The following is a 19,984-nucleotide window of genomic DNA, read 5'->3' as shown; positions in this document are numbered from 1 at the left end:
AAAAGTTTTTTGTCATTGCTAAATTAAATGAGAAGCATCAATAAGCAATTAATAAAACCTAAACCTTGTTTACCTAAAACCAACTTAGATTTAGACCTAAAACCAACTTAGCTAGAATTACAAATATATCAAAATCTTCTCTATTGGTTTGACGATTACCAGAAGTATGATGAAAAACGTAAAAAGGTCAACTAAGATTAGGGATTCAAACAATAGACCACTCCTGTTACTAAACTCGATCGTGGTTATCCAATGGTCTGTTATGGCAGTGGTGAATTAAGCTCATAAAAATATTCAAAATTTAATTAATTATTCAATAATTTCAAAGATATTAGTCTAGATATAACAAAATGGCTAAAAAATTAATAATATTTTCTTAAGATATGTTATATTTATTTCATTATTTATTATATTCCATATTTATTTAAGATAATATTTATTTAAGATTTTTCCCGGTTTAAAGCCCAGATAATTCTTTATGGCAATATAGCTTGCAAATTATGATTTCATGTTTGAGGCACATAAACTGTGACTCTTTTTTACTTCGTTACTCTCTTTTTTACTCTTTTTTACCCGTGGCGAAAGAACTCCCATTATCAAATTTAAAATTAATTAAAACTATTTCTTGAATGATTAAGATTTAAATTTGAAGACTTGGTCTCTAGATCAAAATTTATTTAAGAGTATTTTGTTTTTCCACTAACTTTTTTACGAAAATACTCTAATATAACGAAAAACTGTAAGATGAAAAAAAAATTGAGTCACCAAAATTAATGAGGCGTAAAGTAAAGATGCTCTCATTTGTACACAGAAAGAAATTCTATAACCTGGTACCAATTACTCTAGTTATTCTTGCGCTTTTTGTTTCATTGCCGAAAACATAACTTTCTTCTAGGACACTATCGAGATCTTTAATAAGCGAGACTGGTTGTTGATGAAGTAGCTAAATCATTGTGCGTCATGACTCCTAGGAAATATGGCGATCGTTAATACCCATTACAAGGTGGAGAGTCTCTTATTTTCTTTACTGTCTGAGTTCACTATGTGAGCAATAAATGCACTAACAACAAAAACGAAATAAGGAATCAAATCAATGTATGATGCTAGAAAAATAATAATTTTTCGTTCTAAGGGTCATTTTTAGCATTCGGTATTATCTGAAAAGTGAAAAAAGTTGTTAGGTTGTAGGATACGCAATTTCAAAAAATAAGTAAGTTTTTAAAGTACTTTACATTTTCAGTGCTATAAGTTGGCAAATATCAATGATGCTACCTTTAAAATATTAGGAAAAAAGAATAGAGAAGTCTAGTTTAATTTAAAATAAAAGCTTATCCAAATTAATAAAAAATTCCATTTTTCAAATGTCTTTTCCAAACGATCTGATTGAAATTTTTGAACGAATGTTTGGAGGCTAAAATTATCCATTCTACTCACAGCTAAAATTTCTAGAGTGGTAAGCGAGACGCATACACTACCCTACAATAATGAGAGAGACACTTTCAGTTTTTGACATTTAAAAAAAAAAAAAAAAAAACTCTTAAGAAACACTTAAAGGATTATTAGAGATGCTTAGGTCCTGCAATTTCTCTCACTTATCAATAAAGTTAAAACTTTCAGATATTTGAGAGACTGGTAATAAATTAAGAACGAAAACAAGTATTTTTCATAACCCATGCCAGAAAATATACCAATAAGCTTGTAACTTGTGTCCATTACATTGGTTGTTATTTATACTAATTCTGAGACACATTATTATTATAGATCATTCTATAATTTTTCTTAAAAATTTTAATTTTGGACTTCCCCATATTGTAAATCTTTAATTAAGATTAATCACTTAATATCTTGTTTTATAACTAATTGAAAATATTAATGAAACAGTTAAAAAATATGAAAGACTTATTTACAAAATTGATCGAGACAGAATGCTGAGAATCCATGCATCATAAAATGGCTTCCTCGAACGAAATAGCAGCTATTAAATAGTTACATGCGTGTTGTTCAACTTCGAATAATCCTGAGTTGTCAACTAGTAGTGACAAACGGAACCCATATTGCAGGAACAGACAAGTTTCGATGGGATATTTTGTCCGTTTAAATGCTAGGTGGGAATAATATCAGAGGGACTTAAAAGTCACGTCGGTACATAAAGGAATAATATCGAAGTGAGTTGACGATTCAATAGTGTAAAGGACAAATGAAATTAAAATATGGAAAATAACAAATTTCATACTGTTAACCATGAAAAACTTACGATAAATTGCAAAGAATGAATATTATCATGGAAAATAATTATAAAAATGTAATAAACAAAATCTAATTTACAGATTTATTCTGTCGCTTTCCATGCATCTATTCTGTTCACTTAGATTTATTCAGTCACTTAATCTTACTTAGATTCCCTTAGATTTATTTTGTCCCTTATTAAACTTTATCACAGTTTTGGCAAGGATTTTCAAAGTTAGAACATAAATCATGGAACCATTCCTTGTACCATTCACATCTTACCCAGTTATCATTTTTTGCTGTGGAATTGTATTTTTCTCAACCTCTAATATTCCTCTGATATTTCTGACAATCTCTGATATTCATCAAATTCTGGGCCTGTAGATTTGGAAAATGAGTAGAGTTAAATCGGATAATATATTGGGTCCGTAGAATTGGAATGTGGTATGCAGGGTTCGTAAGGTTCTTAAAAGAATTAAAAGGAAGTGTTTCAAAGATTGTAATTAAAAGCGAAGTATTTTTTATTCGTTTTCATCTAACTAAGCGGAAATTAGAAATGAAATCAAATATATTGTTGCTATATTTAATTATTTGTAAATATTAAGAGGAAAAGTAATTAGTTTTTTCGTAGCTTTTCAAATTTTTTAAGGGCTGTAGCATCTCTGATATATCAATGCTCTTAGTGAAAATTGTCCATCATTTCTCCATTTTATGCGGCCATCCTTCCTTAAGTGAGATGGCCATTGAATTTATAGCGCCACTGCACTATATATTACTCAGCTTTTTATTCAGTAACAAAGATTGTAATACATATGTGCTTTAAAATCCAACTAATTGGAAAACATAGAACCTACACCTACGTATTGAAAAAAAAATATTAATGCACGATAAATATTGACCCCTAAATAAAATAAACATACAAATTTTTCTCACTTTTTGTTATCAGTAAAAAGAATAATGCTTTGTCCAAATTGATAAATAAGTTAAACTGCGTCCAACGGAATTGAATTTGTTGTAATGTATTATTTCGAAGTTATATTTAAATTGGCCATCTGTCTTCTATGATGGCCAACTGACCAACTCTTACTTTATACTTTTTAAGCAAACTTAACAAATGTTCCGAATAATCAGTAAATTCATATCTATTATTTGGACAAACATAATTAGATATGAATTAGAATAGTATTTCTAAACGATTATAAATTGCTGTCTGTAGTTTTAAGTTCCAAAATACGACAAAAAAAATCAAATTTTTCCCGTACAAATAACTACTAAGATATACATTCATTAAACTTACAGAAAGAGAAATTCTTATGAATTTATTTTAAATAGATTTCTGTTCTTATTTGTCAAATTAATGGTTAATGACTATAAACTGCCATTTATGGCTACAGAGTTCTAAAAGGCAATAAAAAATTTATTCTCAGATAACAATTTAATCTTAATTGTTTTCAAGGCTTCAAATAAATACGGAATATTTGTTCGGCTTATCAAATCAATGTTTTTAAAAACAAATGATTTATTTTTCAATCTTATCGTCGCTATTGTAGCATATGATATTTGAATCACAGTGACTTAACAATGATTGAACTGTCTTTTCTAACATCGAAAGTTTGGCAAAGGGCAAAAAAAAAAAGTATCCCCATATTGATTGATGTATCGTTGAAGAACGGGTTTCTCTGATTAAATCCATTTAATGGTCTCTAAAGGGTTCTTTGAGGAAAGTTTTTACCCCTTCTCCTACCCTCCCATAACTCTCAATCAAGTACTTTCTTACTTTCTTCAATTTCAAGAAATTTCTTCTTTTTCGCATTTATTTCTAAAAAAAATTTGTCTTCTTTAATAATAAAAATAAAAGTATGTATATTGAATATTGTAAATATTAAGAGCGGTATTGTATACCACATATGAAATATTTGTTTTATAGCATAAAAATATTTTGCCATATTTAACCTTGGCAAATTAAAATACATGCATTAAGTAGTTTGCAATCGATGTCATTTATTTAATTATGTTACATTACTTTGACTTATTTTTGTCTAACGAATAGTTGTTAATTAAGAGAAACTGCTGTGATTTAATTACTACCTTTTAATATAATTTATGTAATAAATTATGAATTATTAGCTTCGGATGGGAACAAAACTATTTTTTTTCAATATGTAACTTCAATACTATTGGGAAAAATATTTTAAATAATTGATCATTATTTAAAAAAATTGTCAACTAGAATATATTTTTTTTAAAATTTTATTTTGAATAATAAATATTTATGTTGATTTATTCTCAATTTAATTTTTATTGAAAGTAAGTTAACAATAATCTTGTTTTATTCCACAATTTTATTCCTGGCATTTCCTTGTTTGTTCCCTCCTTGTTTTCTTCTTGATGTTGCCTTAATATTGTTACTGACTCAAAATTCTTTTATGGTGGGAATCGTTGGGTGATCTTTTGAGTGAGAGTATCATCTCATTTCTCGTTTAAGACTAACTATAATTTAGCTTTAACCATTTTTGCAAACTATTTTGCATCTGCAGATCCACCTGAGACCTTCAGGGAACTCCTTCCTTTGTCGGTAAAAAACCGAAGCTTCTAGAATATTCTTTTTTGACCCGTGTAATTTTACCCTTTCTTGCCAAATTTGGATAATTTAACTTCTGTCTTAAACACTGATTGGACGGACAGTCATTCTCACAGCCTATCATTTTAGGTTTTCTGCCATGTAAGCCAAGATTAAAAAGGCGATGTTCCGTCCTTTACACGTCCCGCAATGGACTGATCGTGAAGAATTTGGTTCCCAGTAGAACACTGAAATCAAGCATCACTGACTGCGGTTAATAAGCGGGTAGGTGAATACTTTTATTAGTCTTCGTAGGGACCGAGGGTGCGTGGTATTGGTCCTGGTTGAACTGTTCTACCGTAAAATGCTCGACTTCGCTCACAGGGGATTGGGCTACCAAAGCTGGGGAACCATCCCCTCTGCAGAGGATCACAATTGCGATGGCATGTCTTCGGATCATCCTCAGGGATGTTTCCCAGACTATCACAAATAACCCATTGTGCAGCTCAAGTGGGACGCAATTAAAGTACATACCTATAGTGTAATTTTTTTTTTTATACTACAGTCTGTTACACTAAACTTCGTGATTTTTTTCCTCTCACATTTTGTGTGACAGTGCTTGACAGAATCCTGATGTTTTTGTTGTGTGTGGTTGATTTTGTTCATAATGAAGAATAGAAATAAAATCTAATGCCTCTTTATTAATATTTCATTAGATTCTTCTCCTGTAGCTTTTAAAGTTTACCTTTAATATTGCGCGAGCAATGAATTTATTACTTAATTAAGGTGTTACTTTATTTTAAATATTCTCTGCCGAACCTGAGTCACACGCTTTGTTTCATCCCTTTTGATTTAACTGGGTTCGAAACATTTTTTAAAGCAGCCTTAATTAAAATTTAATTTTTTTTTTTATAAGCAGTGGTCCTAAAATTATGAATCTAAAGTAAACTTAAAAAGTTCTCAGAATATTGTCTCAAAGAAGGGTAAATTTGAACTCAAAAATTGCAAATTTTTCCTATTAGCAAATCTAATTAAAAGATATTTTTTAGATCAATAATATAGAAAAATGTTTTTTAAACTAAAATCTTTAAGAAAAATTTGAATATGCGATGAAATAGAACTAAATATAGTATTCAAAATTGATGCTTGAAAAAAAAATTCAAAAGATTCCCCCTAAAAGCTTGATAAAAATAATAAATTCATACTTAGATCTTAGATTTTAGATCTAAACATAAATAACATCAATCAAAACTCTGCATTCAATGTTCCAAAGAATTATATAATAAACTTTTATGCAATGTGTGTTAACATGATATTTTGAAAATCAACGTCTTTTCGCACCTGTGAAAAAAAATCAAAATTATAAGAAAACTCTGACAACAGCAAACCAAAATAACTATTCAAAAATCGTTTCCTGAAAATTAATTATATTTGTTTCAGACATAATTTATGCAAATAAGAATGATTAAAGTACCAAAACAAATAACATAATAGTTTCGATTTCAGGATTTTAATTCCGGTTTCAGTTTTGCCCCGGTTAGCATAAAATGGTTGATTTTCACCCAGGTAGATACCTTAAAACTATCTAACGAAGATAATGAACCAATAAAGAAAATGTATATATGTCTCACGGAATATGATTGTTTTAAAGTAGGGTACTGTATTTTACCTTAGATCACACATATACTTTGGAACAGTGTTAATAGTTGGCTTCGTAGTAAATAAATTCCGAACTCACTATACGTAATTGTAAATTGTAACAACAGTTAGCATTTGTTGTGTCATTTTAGTTTTTTCATGCCTATGTAAAAGAATGTTTGATCAATTTGATTCAATGGATTTGATTTAAAAATGAAACTGAGTTTGATTTGTAACAAAATGTCATTTTCTATAAAATGAAATACCATTTTTTAAGAATTTTTTTAAAATGGGCTATCAAAATTAGTTAAATACTTGTTTGTAGTACCTTAAAGCAGTGTCGGAATCATGTTTTAGATCAGTCTAAGGTTTGTGCAATAGGTGCTTCTACACGACAGATACAGTTCCTTGTGAACTATTCCTACATTTAAATTTTAAAAGTTCTTATGTTCTAAGTAAATTTATCAATATTTGAAGTATTCCAAGTATTTATTATTTGATATTACGATTACGATTTTCTTAATTAAAATTTTTTTTTTTTAAATATAGACTGTTTATTTATTTATATATGTGATTTTTATTATTACTTTGTTAAAATAAATTTTAATTGCATGGATATCAAAATTCAAGTCTGTATGCAAGAAAGCTTTCAAAGAGAATACTAAAAAAGAATGCTTTCAAAGCATAATCTTCCGATGGTCCAAAGTACGATACTGTCAAAAGTATAACATCATGTTACACCACGGGCAACCACTTTTTCTTTTATTTATTTATTAATTGCTAAAGTGTACAAGAACAGTCGTTCTCAAAAAATTACATTAAAAGATTAACTTATTCGTAACTCGTAGCTTTTCCACCATGATTATCAAAACTAAAAAATAAGTATAAAAAAGTAATAAAAACAGATCTGCTTTGTGATTGGTTGAAATTTGCTTCGACATAATAGCACACTGTAAGCCGCAGTGGCTCAGGGGATAGAGTGCTCGCTTCAAAATGAGGGGGTCCCGGTTCGAATATCAGCGGTGGCTGATCAAAACGAATTCCACACCCAGGTCGCACCAACCACAGTGCTGATGTAAAATATCCTCAATGGCAAATAGATCATGGGTTAGAGTTCCCTTGTCTTCAGGCCAACCGTTGTAGGTTTTTGTGGTTTTCCTTCCCATATAAAGCAATTGTTGGCGAATTCCACTAAAAAAACCTCCGCAAAGGCAAATTTATCCCAATACTCGATCCAGGAGTTCCCTAGTCTCTAGGATTGGATTCGAAATCACAAGGCTACGGAGTTGAGCATTCGTAGTCATAAGCTCAAAATTGGGTCGGTTATTCAACGACAGTTGTAAAATAAAATAAAATAACAAACTGAATTTTAACGAAGTAACGAATGAGTTCTCACAAATTCTTTGAATTATTTCGTTCTGTATAAAAAAAAATAATAAATCAAAATCAAAGTCTGAGGTCCTAAGTACACCACTCCTACTAATGCGATACAATATAATAGCAAATTTTCAAAAAAAAAATTATACTAAATTGAAATTATAATCGAAATTAGAACGAAATTATAATCGCGAACTGAAACAATAATCAGGAATAAAATTGGATTATTATCTTTCCCCGAGGAATTAATTGGCGACAGTTATAAAAATGAAGCAAACTTACTAAAAAAAAATTTAACAAATGAGTTTTGATCCTGATTGCATTGGATTAGTGAATATGCTTCATTATATGCCATTTTACGAAAAAATTAGTGGGTTATATTTCTTTTTCTCTTTATTCAATCAATGTATCAATGATTCCCATTAATATTATAAGCTGTAATAAGCATCTTAAGGTTGCAAAAATCGTTTTAAATTACTAAATATCAGTTTTATCATTTATTTTTCAAATTCTTTAATATCGTGTTTTATTGCTTTTAGAATTAAAATCGGTTTTTCTTTTGAATTTTTTTCTTGAATCTTTAGGCTATTTAACTTATTGTTGCGAAATCAATTTATCTAACTTAATGTCAGTTTTACTTTTTTTTTTAAATTCCTTAATATCGTGTTTTATTGGTTTTAGAATTAAAATCGTTTTTTCTTTTGAATTGCAAAAGATATGCTAATAGAATTATTAATACGATCAGCTCATTTTTTAGTGTGGCAGTGCTAAAAAAATAAGGGAAATCAAATTAAAAAACATCCCAAAGAAGAATTAATGTATTATAAAATAATTTTAAATAAAGTTAAACTTGGAGGAACTAGCTGTTGCCCGAGGCTTAGTGGCGCGGAAGTACTTTGACTTCAATATTAATAATTTTCAAGAAATATTCACGATGTTGTCAAAGTTCTCTAGGCATTACATTTTAATAATAATTTAAAATCCATCCTGCTGCCATTAAATCACACAAACAGCCATAAGTATTAGTTCAGCATAGTAGTCGGCAGAAATATTACAATTATTTTCATAAAAAATTGATAACTCATCAGAAAGCTCCATTACGTAGTGTGTTACTTCTTCGAGTATCGTTCTATTGTTCCATAAAGGAAAACTTTGTCACCAAAATTCGTTACGACAGCATGCGACGCCGCAGTATCGGTTACGTTTAAAATTTCTACAGCCATTTTAGAAAAGATCAAAAATAAGTTTAAAAAATTACTTCGTAAAAGAGTTTACATTTCTATAAAAATACAAAACTATTTTAAACAAATACTTAACGAAAAACTAACTATTCAACACTACTTGAATTATTAACTTAAGTCAATCTCATAAAATAAATCTAAGCGGTACTTAACTCATAACCAGTTGCTTAACACTACTTAGATTATTATCTAAATCAGCAAAACAGAGTGCATTAATACAGATAACTATATAGTGTTGCCAATTTAGATAGAGGTATACCCACGTTTTTGGTGCCACGTAAGAAAAATAAATATCTAGATAAATAATGGCATTACTACTAAATCATATTACTATGCTAAACTATTCTCTGTTGCAAATAAAAAAGGAAATAGTCAGACGCTTTGCATTTAGGTATTCACCCGTGACTTCATATAGCACAATTTCATTCCATTATCAAATTACCCAAATACGATTTTATGCGAATCTGAGGATACTAGAAAGGAGCTATGTTAGACATCCAATTTATGTTACAATTTGTAATATTTTATTTTGAATAATTGAATAAAGGTTACTATTTTTACTTAAAATGAATATTTATTCGGCGACATAATTGTATCCAGAAAAATTAGCTTTATATGTTCAAAAAAGAAACAATTATGTGTCGTTTTTGTTGTAAAGCATCTGATCGGAACAGTAAATGAAAAATGTCGAATACAATGATTTTTTTTTCTTGTTTTTTTTTTTACAATCGGCTCTTTTTATACAAAAACTATGCTAAGTCGATTGTTTCTCAATATAGTTCTTAGAACATATTTTTTAAAAAATGTTGAGAGATCGTTATCGTTAATAACTTTTATTGACAAGCATGAATAATGTTTAGAATTATTTTTATTTATTTTTTTACATAACTGTTGTTGAACAGCCGACCCGATTTTTTGGGTTTACGACTACTGATGTTCAACTCCGTAGCCTTGTAATTTTGAACCAATCTAGAAGACAAGGAAACTCCTGGATCAACACCCCCAGAGGTATGATTTGTTATGGGAACATGGGGGAATTTGAGACTCGACAGATTTAAAGTGCATCAGTCACCATTTACTACACGGGGATCGAACCCACGAATTAGTTTGGAGCATTTAAAATCTTCAAGCGTTATATATATATATATATATATATATATATATATATATATATATATATATATATATATATATATATATATATATATATATATATATATATATATATATATATATATATATATATATATATATATATATATATATATATATATATATATATATATATATATATATATATATATATATATATATATATATATATATATATCACGATAAAGATAAAAAGGATAAAAAGAAAAGAGAGAAAAACGAGGAAAATTAATGAGTTTTATTTATATTTACGGACTGCTCTTTTTTACGGATATAATCATGTCAGCTGATAAAGAGATTATATCTTATCATTATTTAGTTTTCCAGCTTTTTAATAATTTTTTTAAGTGAATAATTTTTTTTTTTACATTTTCTTAAAAATATTTTTTCTATTATTTTCATTAATCTTTAATATTTTCTCCCTATTTTCAATTCCTTACTTTCTCTATATTTTTGACATTAATTGTAAAAAGGGTCTATAAATATATACCGTTTTAGTTGTTTTAAACATAAAATGTTGTGTAAAATTAACACCATTTTTAGTTTTATGCCTTTAAGTTTGAATGATAATCACAAACTAAATAGTTGCTAAAATTAATGCTAAATAAGTATTACAGGCCTATACCACTAAACGAGACTTTAAAAAATGTTATACATTTAAAAATTACCAACGATACTTTTACTAATTTCATTCTGATGACAACTAAAAAAAGAAAGAAATCAGAATCTTATTTATTAAATTAAGGATCCGTCCTTGCGATTTTCTGGTTAAAAAGAATATGCCGAAAATATTGAGGAGCGAATTTTGACCATTTTTTATAATAACAAATAGAGAGAAATTTGTTGTTAAAATTTTTTTTAATGAAAATATAATGAAATCATGCAAGTATTTCTGGAATGGTCGTTAATAAATACAAAATTGGAGCAAAAGAGAAGAGATAAAGGATTCATTAAAAACCTATTTGTCGCCTCTTTTCTAAAATGCATCACCCAGCTTATTACTCAACTTCACACCATTAAGCATTTTTAAAGCTTTTTTTAGACATTCTAAAATAGATTAAAGGGAATAGATTACCATCTGAGTTATTATTCTTTCGTCTTTTAATCCTGATAATGCATTTTAAGTATTTAAGTTACAATTTAAGCATAGTATAAATTACTTTTAACGATATCAGTGTTTCCTAGTATTCTTTAAAACTTTTAATGCTTTGAGCTCTTTTACCGAATAGGGTTTAAAATTCACCATAAAAATTATTAGAATATTTTTTTATCTGCATAAACTTAACAAAAGCATTACTTTTTTTTCTCTCTTCAGCGCGTATTGAAATTTCTAAACCAATTAATTTGCGTAGACAATATTTTATTATAAACAATTATACGAACATTTTTGCTTCAAAGTTTTTAAGGTAATATTTTCTTTCTTAGCTTATTTATTTAGTATTTTTTACACCTTGAATTGCTTATCTAAAAATTACGGATTCTTCGAATTAATAAACGAAAATTTTCACCTGAGAGGTTTAATTATAATTTTTATCAGTGAGTGGTCTTTTTAGGGCCTGAATAAAAATATACATATTATATACAAACGTCCTACATAATATAATAAAGGTAGATATAAGCGTTATTTTATACCTGACATAAAAATGACGTAAATGTAACTAAATTTACATGAATTGTGCTTTTCTGCATGTCGTACTGGTTATATTGTTCCCTAATACTGAAATAGCTGAGCTCAACTCTCTAATAATAAATAAAATACTGAAATTCCCTAATAATAGAAAATAAATAAATAAAAAAATCCAGAAGCAAAATTTCTAAAAGAACATTCATAAGCTTACCCTCAAGTGTTTAATAAAATATATTACTGTTAGAGGATCTCTGCAAGACATTGCTGTTCTCAGAATATTTAATTGAGAGAGAAAAGCAGGGAGGTATTACTAGGTTTATTACCATTTTTTGTTAATTTTTTTGAAGCCTCTGGACATTTTACCTAATAAAGCTTTCATACTAACCTCATAACTTATTCTATTAAAGAGCGCTTCTTGCTTTTTAATTATTTATATTTAATTAAAGTTACTGTATTTTTACTTTAACTACAAACGTAGATTTGTTAATTAAATTAATTAATTTTTTTAAATTTCATTACATATTCTGTTGCAATTATATTTGATTTTTTGATGTTCGAAAGGGGACCCACCGCATACAATTAAGTTGTATCAGAAGTTACTCTATTATATATAGTATAATAAAATGAGTAAAAAAATTAAAATCTACAACTTTCAGTTTTAATTATCATGTAAAGTTTATTAAAATACATCCAACAGAATGTATAAATTTTAATGCATGGTACATATTACTTTATTGCTTTAGTTAAAGATTTAAAACAATGAGGGTAAATTACTTTTACCAGCAATTGTATTTTTTTAATTGTAATAATTGTATTACTTTTACTAATAATTGTATTTTTAATTTACTAATAATTGTACATATTTTCCTAATGTTGGATTCTAGAGTTAAGGCTATAAATGACATTGATAAAGAGAAAAATTAAAACTACCATAATATGGTAAACTTTGAACAAATGAACACATTTAATCACGTATTATTAAAGGTTATTATATTGTTAATTTTACCAAAACCATTACCAGAGCGCTTCGTGGTGTTCCTATAAAACCAGAAACATTGTGAAGTTTACCATATTCTGGTAGATTTGACCATATTTTTTAAATTTTTTTTCTTAATTTTTATTTTTCTTTAGATCAAGGCATAAAAACCATTTATTTCATTAAATTTACTTTTCAGCTTTGTATTTTTCACTAAATGTGTGGTAATACGGAAAAAATTTATTTTGAAAACCATAATTTCCGGTATACCTCCACAATATTAACGATAAAATCACCAAATCAATAGTTTAAATACCCTATATTATGGTTTTCAGTACCAGAATTATTCTTTTTATTAGGACAGTCATTAACATACTATCAAGAAATAATTTTGGTTTGTTGAAGTAGTTTGTGGTGTATTAACCATTCGTCGAAGAAGGTGTTGATTGATGCAGTTACCATGAGTTGGAGAGGTTCAATGAGTTTACCGTTCGTTAAAGAAAATGTTGATCGACGTATTTTCAGTTGTTCATATATTATTCCCGTGTGATGTAGCCAAGAGTGATGTAGATATAATAAACAATAGGAAATGCTTTAATGAAGAATTAAATTCGATAAATAATAAAAATATTTTATTGCAGAAATATGGAATCATATGGAGCTCTAAAGTAAAAAAAAATATTTATGTGCATATAAATTAATAAATTATGAAAATGGCCCTGGGGAGGTGGATGTAGGATTAAGCCCTACATGATATCTCCGTCCTCCAAGAGAACAAAAATGCGAATGTCATGTGTACGTTAGCATAATTTTCGCCAAAGAAAGTTAAGGAATCCATGTATTGGCTATTAATTGATTAAATTTAATGCCAATGATCTCTCTTTCTTAGACTTAAGTATTTAAACGTGTTGGAGGAAAATGAAGCAAGAAAAATAATGGAGAATTTCAGCAACTCCAAAACATTAGCAACCATACAATGGTTGAATTCTATGCTAATGTGTAAGGCAGATGTAGAGGGAATCTCTAAAAAATATATTTCATTCTGCACTCAATTCAAGGTTGTGTTATAAAAATATTACAGATTATATTGATGATTTTTATCTATTGAAAAATGATTAAATAAGTAGTTTTATTTTAAATGTATAAAATATGTTATGCATATTACAGCATGACACATACAATTTGGCAATTATACTTGAATGGTTTTCTCTTTGTACATTGATTGCACTGCAGCATTCAAAAAGATGCCTATTTACTGTTGTTTCAGATAAACAAACGTGTGTTCAAACCTATGCATATGTCAACAACAATATTAATTTCAAGGATACAATTTGAGATGTTCGAAAAATGACCTGAAATTTAATGCATGCTTTGACATGCAATAAAAGGAAATCTCAGAATCTTTCATTTTATTGTCTTCTCCCATTTCTATCAAGTATTGAAAATTCACCTTCAAAGCAGAGTGTGTGCTTTATGATTGTTCACAAAAGAGTTGCCGCCAATACATTTTGAAATATACCTCGATTGAAATATACCTCATGCAAGTGAATTACATATAAAGTTTATAAGAATAGATTATATCCCACACTAGCTCTATTTAAATCAATCATTTCCTGAAATTTGTCGCTTTATAAACTGAGTGCTTCTTCAACAATTGTACGTTATTGGATAGCTTTGTTTACAGTCTTTATATTCCAGTAAATTTTATTCCTAGATGAGTTCTGTTTATTAAACACCGTTTCATTCACATTGTATGTAAAGAAGTGGTCCATAAATTATCAATCATTGAAATAACAACGCCCGCTTATTGAAAATTATTCTTATTTGCATAATATTATGTTTAGTGACGGACATTCAAATATTTCAGTTAATATGTTCCCTGTATGCACTGCTAGAAATTTCGCCGAATAAATAATTGAATAACAATTTTCTTACTTGCTATTTTACCATATTCAAATAAAACAGTCAAATAACCGTAATTAAGATGGCAATCAAACTGTTAAATGAGAGAGAAACTGTTTATTGACAGCTTTCACCAAATACGGTTAAACAACCAGAATTTTATAGTACCAATTAAGACTGTCAAATGAAGCCACTTAGTTCATTGCATTTGCGAACTTATAACCGAGAAGGATAATCTGTTAATCTCATGACCGACCCATTTGGGGTTCGAGTCCCAGCGTCGACAACACAATAGTTCTTCCATTCCTTTCAATATATGAAACATTTCTATTGTCCCGTACTCACCAGTTTGTATACTGTCCTCTGCAATGTTCGTTACCTAATGAAAAGCTGAACTATTATATTCAATTAATTTTTTTATGGTTTTAAGACCATGCTAATTTTATTTTATTTTATAACCGTCGTTGAACAGCCGACACAATTTCATGGGTTTACGACTACTTACGTTCAACTCCGTAGCCTTGTAATTTTGAACCAATCCAGAAGACAAGGAAACTCCTGGATCAGTACCCCCAGAGGTATTGATTTGTTGTGGGAACATGGAGGACTTTGAGACTCGACAGATTTAACGTGCATCAGTCACCATTTACTACACGGGGAGTCTTCGGCCGGCGAGGATCGAACCCACGACCTCTTGGATATGGGCCGAGCGCCCTACCGACCAGGCTATCCCGGCCCAGACCATGCTAATTGTAAATAATAGAAAAAAAACTGTATAGTTTTGTATTCAAGATTTTATAATTACTAGTGGGCTGCGCCCCCAGCTCGCTAACGCTCGCCAACCCCAGAAAATTGCTACGCAATCTTATATGGTTTGCTTCGCAAACCAAGCTCGCTTCGCTCGCTACTAACTTAGGTACATTGCAAATGCACAAAATTCTAAGAATTCAAAACAATAATTCAAATCCATAAAAAAACTTTTTTTAAAAAAAAAATTAAATCTTTTTAGTAAATACTAAGTCATTAAAATAAATTTGAATTCATATAAATGACATGTAATTCATTAAACCTATTAGGAATGTGCTATAGTTTAATTCGTGATAAAAATCAAAAATCGTCAAATAAATTCGTAATATATAAATTCGTGAAAAAAAGCGCTTTCGACAAAATACTAAAATAGAGATCTATCGACAAAGACTACTCACTTCTGCCTAGCTTAATAGTATGAGATTGCTGCAGCTGATTTTCTCTGGTTATTTCTGTTTTTCCGTTTTTAAAAGCACTATATGTTGAGCCACCTTAGCTAGACTTGGCGTGTGACATTTTTAGCGGCAATTATTGGTCGATTTTCTAGCGTTGCCATTCGGGGAGTTGTAATGAGGCTTTTTTTGTCGCCGTGTAAGAGAAATAGTAACGTAAACAAAACAAAGCAAACGTTGCCACCGGCGGAAAAGAAATACAGCCAAAATTTGGGAGCCACGTAAGAGAATTATATATATTAGATATTAGTTGTTAATGGTTTCAAAACTGTAAAGGTAAAAAATATTCTTTACCGTAAAATTTACGGTTTATCGAATAGACAGACTGCTGCCTGTTATTTTACCACGATTTCAGAAGGAAAATTCTAACAGTGTATTCAGAAATGAATATTATATATTTTAGTGCTGGATACAATTGGGTATACTATAGCCTACGTCACAGGTCGTGTTGTTCCTACTAAGGCTCCTATAATTCCTACTAAATTTAACTAGTAAACAGCATTTTCTGCGAACCTGATTTCTAGCAACAAGTAAACATTAAATGAAGTGTGTTGTTACAAGTCGCTACTCGGCAGGTTGGAATTGTATTAGTCTAGTTCCTTTTGAAATAATTTATTTTGTTGTTTTATCTAAGTTTATGAATTTAGTAAACATATTTAAAACTCAGCTTATTAATTAAACTCAAAGATAAATGTTATTCCTAGTAAAATTTTCGAAGTGGAAGTAGTTGTGCTTTTTTCATATTATACCCAATTACAATTGCCCTAAGAAAACCTCTAATTTATAGAGGATAGATGATATTCGGGCCTTCCCCACTTAATCTGAAAAATAAAGCTGTATATTGGACAACGTGAAAGAGATTGTAACACAAATATAAACAACTTTTAACACAATAATTTAGAACAAATAAAGAATGAATAATATTTTATTTGTAATGAAGTGATTGACATACTTACGTACTTAATTGTTTTGAAAGGATTGTTCAATTTCTCTCTCGTTTTTTTTGTTTTATTTAGTCAAAACAACTACATTGCGGCAACTGTTTTCGTTTTATCTGTCTCGTTACAATTGTCGAATTAGAATTTTTAAAATCTTTCATGATTCTGTCCGTTTTTATTTTTTATTCCACTCAAAATGTTTGCTCGATTTACACTTTTATTTTTCTTGAAACGATGTCCAATTTTTTTTCACATACTTGTTTTGAAAAGACTGTCGGATTTTTATATTTTATTTGTCTCGTAATTGTTGCCCGATTTAGACATTTCTTCTCTCGAAAACATTGCTCGATATTTTTATTTGTCCCGAAATAATTGCCTAATTTTATCTTTTATTTGGTTCCGAAATAATATTTAGGTTCGAACTTTTATTTGTTTCGTCATAGTTGTCCGGTTCAGGCTATTATATATTCCAGAATAATTGTTCTATTTAAGTTTATTTGCTTTGAAATAATTGTCCGGTTTGAACTTTTATTTGTCCTGTACTAGGTATCTGATTAAGACTTTCATAGCTCCTTAAACAGTTGTCCAATTTGGGCTTTTTGATTATACCGAAATAATTCAGCTAATTATTTTGGTCTTTAAAGATAAAGAAAACTTTTTTACAAAAAAAAACTTACAAATAGTGAATTACGAATTTTACGAATTATAAATGGTGAATTACGAATAGTTAATTACGATTTAAATTACGAGTGTTAATACATTCATTATTACCATTGCATTAAGCGGAAGTATAATCAACGTAGTAGATTTTACTTATTTTCAATACTATTCCTAAGTATGATACAATAAAAAATTAAGCGCGCAATAGGTAATGATTAAAAAAACTTAAAAAATAGTGCTTTAGTAGTATAGTTATATTTATTGTTAGTTTTACCAAAATTATTACCAGAAAGCGATTCGGTTAAAATTACCAAGCTTTTGTATGCTCCCATATATATAGAATATGGTAAATTTCACCATATTCTGATATTTTTGACCATATTTTTTTCAGTGAAAGTTCAAAATTACAGTTAATAATGCCGAAAAAGTCAATATATAATTATGACTGTTATTAAGGCATGATAATTTTTCTGGTTTGTTATCTGGGCAATTTATCAAATAAGATAATTGACTTGGTTCAAAGTTAGGTGACATAGAATATTAGGTATACACAATGTAATTTATGTTTTGAAAGATCTCAGAAACTTCCCACCAAGTCGAATAATTTTGCGTCAATTGAATTCAAAATGCTTACAGAGTCATTTAAATAGAAAACAATTTTATATTTGAAGTATTTAAAAACTGACAGACTTGTACTTTTATTTTCAAATTTATAACTTAAGTACGAAGCTAATGTCGCTTAACTAGAACTGAAATTCAATTTTCATTAAAACCAATAGCTTATATTAGCATGCTTAAAATATTTTATTGACCGAAGCTTTTAAAGGATTTAAATTTCGGAATAAATGACAATGTAAGCATTTCATCGTAGCTGCATGCATTAACCGTTTAATATAACTCATACACTCGACAAATTTAAGCGAAAACTTTCTTTTGTCGTAATTAACGTTTCCAAGAGAAATTAATTACGGCGCGGTGGATAGAAAAATTTTAACGCTTCATTTAATTGCACTGTACTCCTAACATTTCTATTCGACAATTAATTTTATCTCCGCTTTCTAGTTCTACGCATGCGCAAGTTAGCAGGAAGCTCAAAATTTATACTGTTTTAGATTCTTCTGAAGGAACTGAAAAAAAAGTCATTAAAACTTTATAGCTTTAACGAGCTTTCACACAAAATTCAATTTCTTTACAAAATTGTTACTTATTTTGTTCCCTATTGGTTAAAATTATTAACGGATTAAAAGTATTGATTATTAATCTAGCTGGCTGAAGCATATATATGCAATAGTTTGATGTTATTCGCGATCGCAACGAACTATAGGGGGCGTTGTTGTATGAGACGCTTACCTGCGATTTCCATATGAACCGTCATTCAGTTACTCTGGAGACGTCGTTAATGTAGCGTGTAGCATTGCAACGTTCCTTCTTTAATGTGGCTTATTAAATTTAAAAAAGAAAAATGCTTGATCTTCTTTCTTGTACAACCGAAAACAAAATGATATCTCTTTTTATTAGAGAAGGAATATTCAAAACACATCGGAAAAATATTTGTACATTAACAGAAAAAAATATGTATATTCTTATAAGAGTTAAAACCTAATGCCCGAGAAATAGTATTACTAAATTTAATGATATAACATGAAAGGCCCATTTAAACTTTGCATTCTATAGTTTTAAGAATCATATTAGTTCAAAAATTAAAATGAACAAAAAGTATACGTAAGCCTCATAATTTTATGAAATTTAATTTTGTAAACAACGTTTTTTGACAACAATTTTTATCAAAAAATTTCAAGTTTCAATAAAAATCATTATTTAGAAACTAAGAAACGTAAAATAAAGAATGCTGACGAAACAAAAACAAAAAACAATTCTTTTTTGTCGCCATTTTTAGTGCTACGAATATTCGTCTTTGGGATTTGCCAAAAACAAAACAAGATGCAATTTTATTTTTTCAGGAGGGAAATATTTTACTGAAAAAACGAAAATGTACCAATTCCCACAACATAAAACTTTATCTTGGTAAACGTACGTTTTGGAAATGTTATTTCATTTGGAATCTCATTCATCAGAGTTCATATGGCGATATGATTGTTTTGAATCTATGCTAAACTCTATATCGGCTCATTTTCCACCGAAATCCGATTAACTATTTTGATTTTAAATAAAGTGTTTTATTTTATGAATTGTCGCAAAAATTTTAAGTGTAGATTGGCGGCACTTAAAAACCGCCAAATCTGTAGCGGCGGTGGCGTTAATACGTAAGGACCGAATTTTTATTGCATACTTTTCTGAATCATATTACTTCAAACATTGGAATATACAAGAAGTATACATAAACACATAATGTTATACCATTTAATTTTTCAAAAGTATTTTGAGAACAATTTTTATCAAAAAATTATAAACTAAAAAACGGAAAATA

This window comes from Parasteatoda tepidariorum, chromosome 2 (genome assembly GCF_982258835.1).
Source record: "Parasteatoda tepidariorum strain Cologne lab strain chromosome 2, Ptep-v5.0, whole genome shotgun sequence".
Taxonomy (NCBI): domain Eukaryota; kingdom Metazoa; phylum Arthropoda; class Arachnida; order Araneae; family Theridiidae; genus Parasteatoda; species Parasteatoda tepidariorum.
This window is presented reverse-complemented; position numbering follows the sequence as displayed.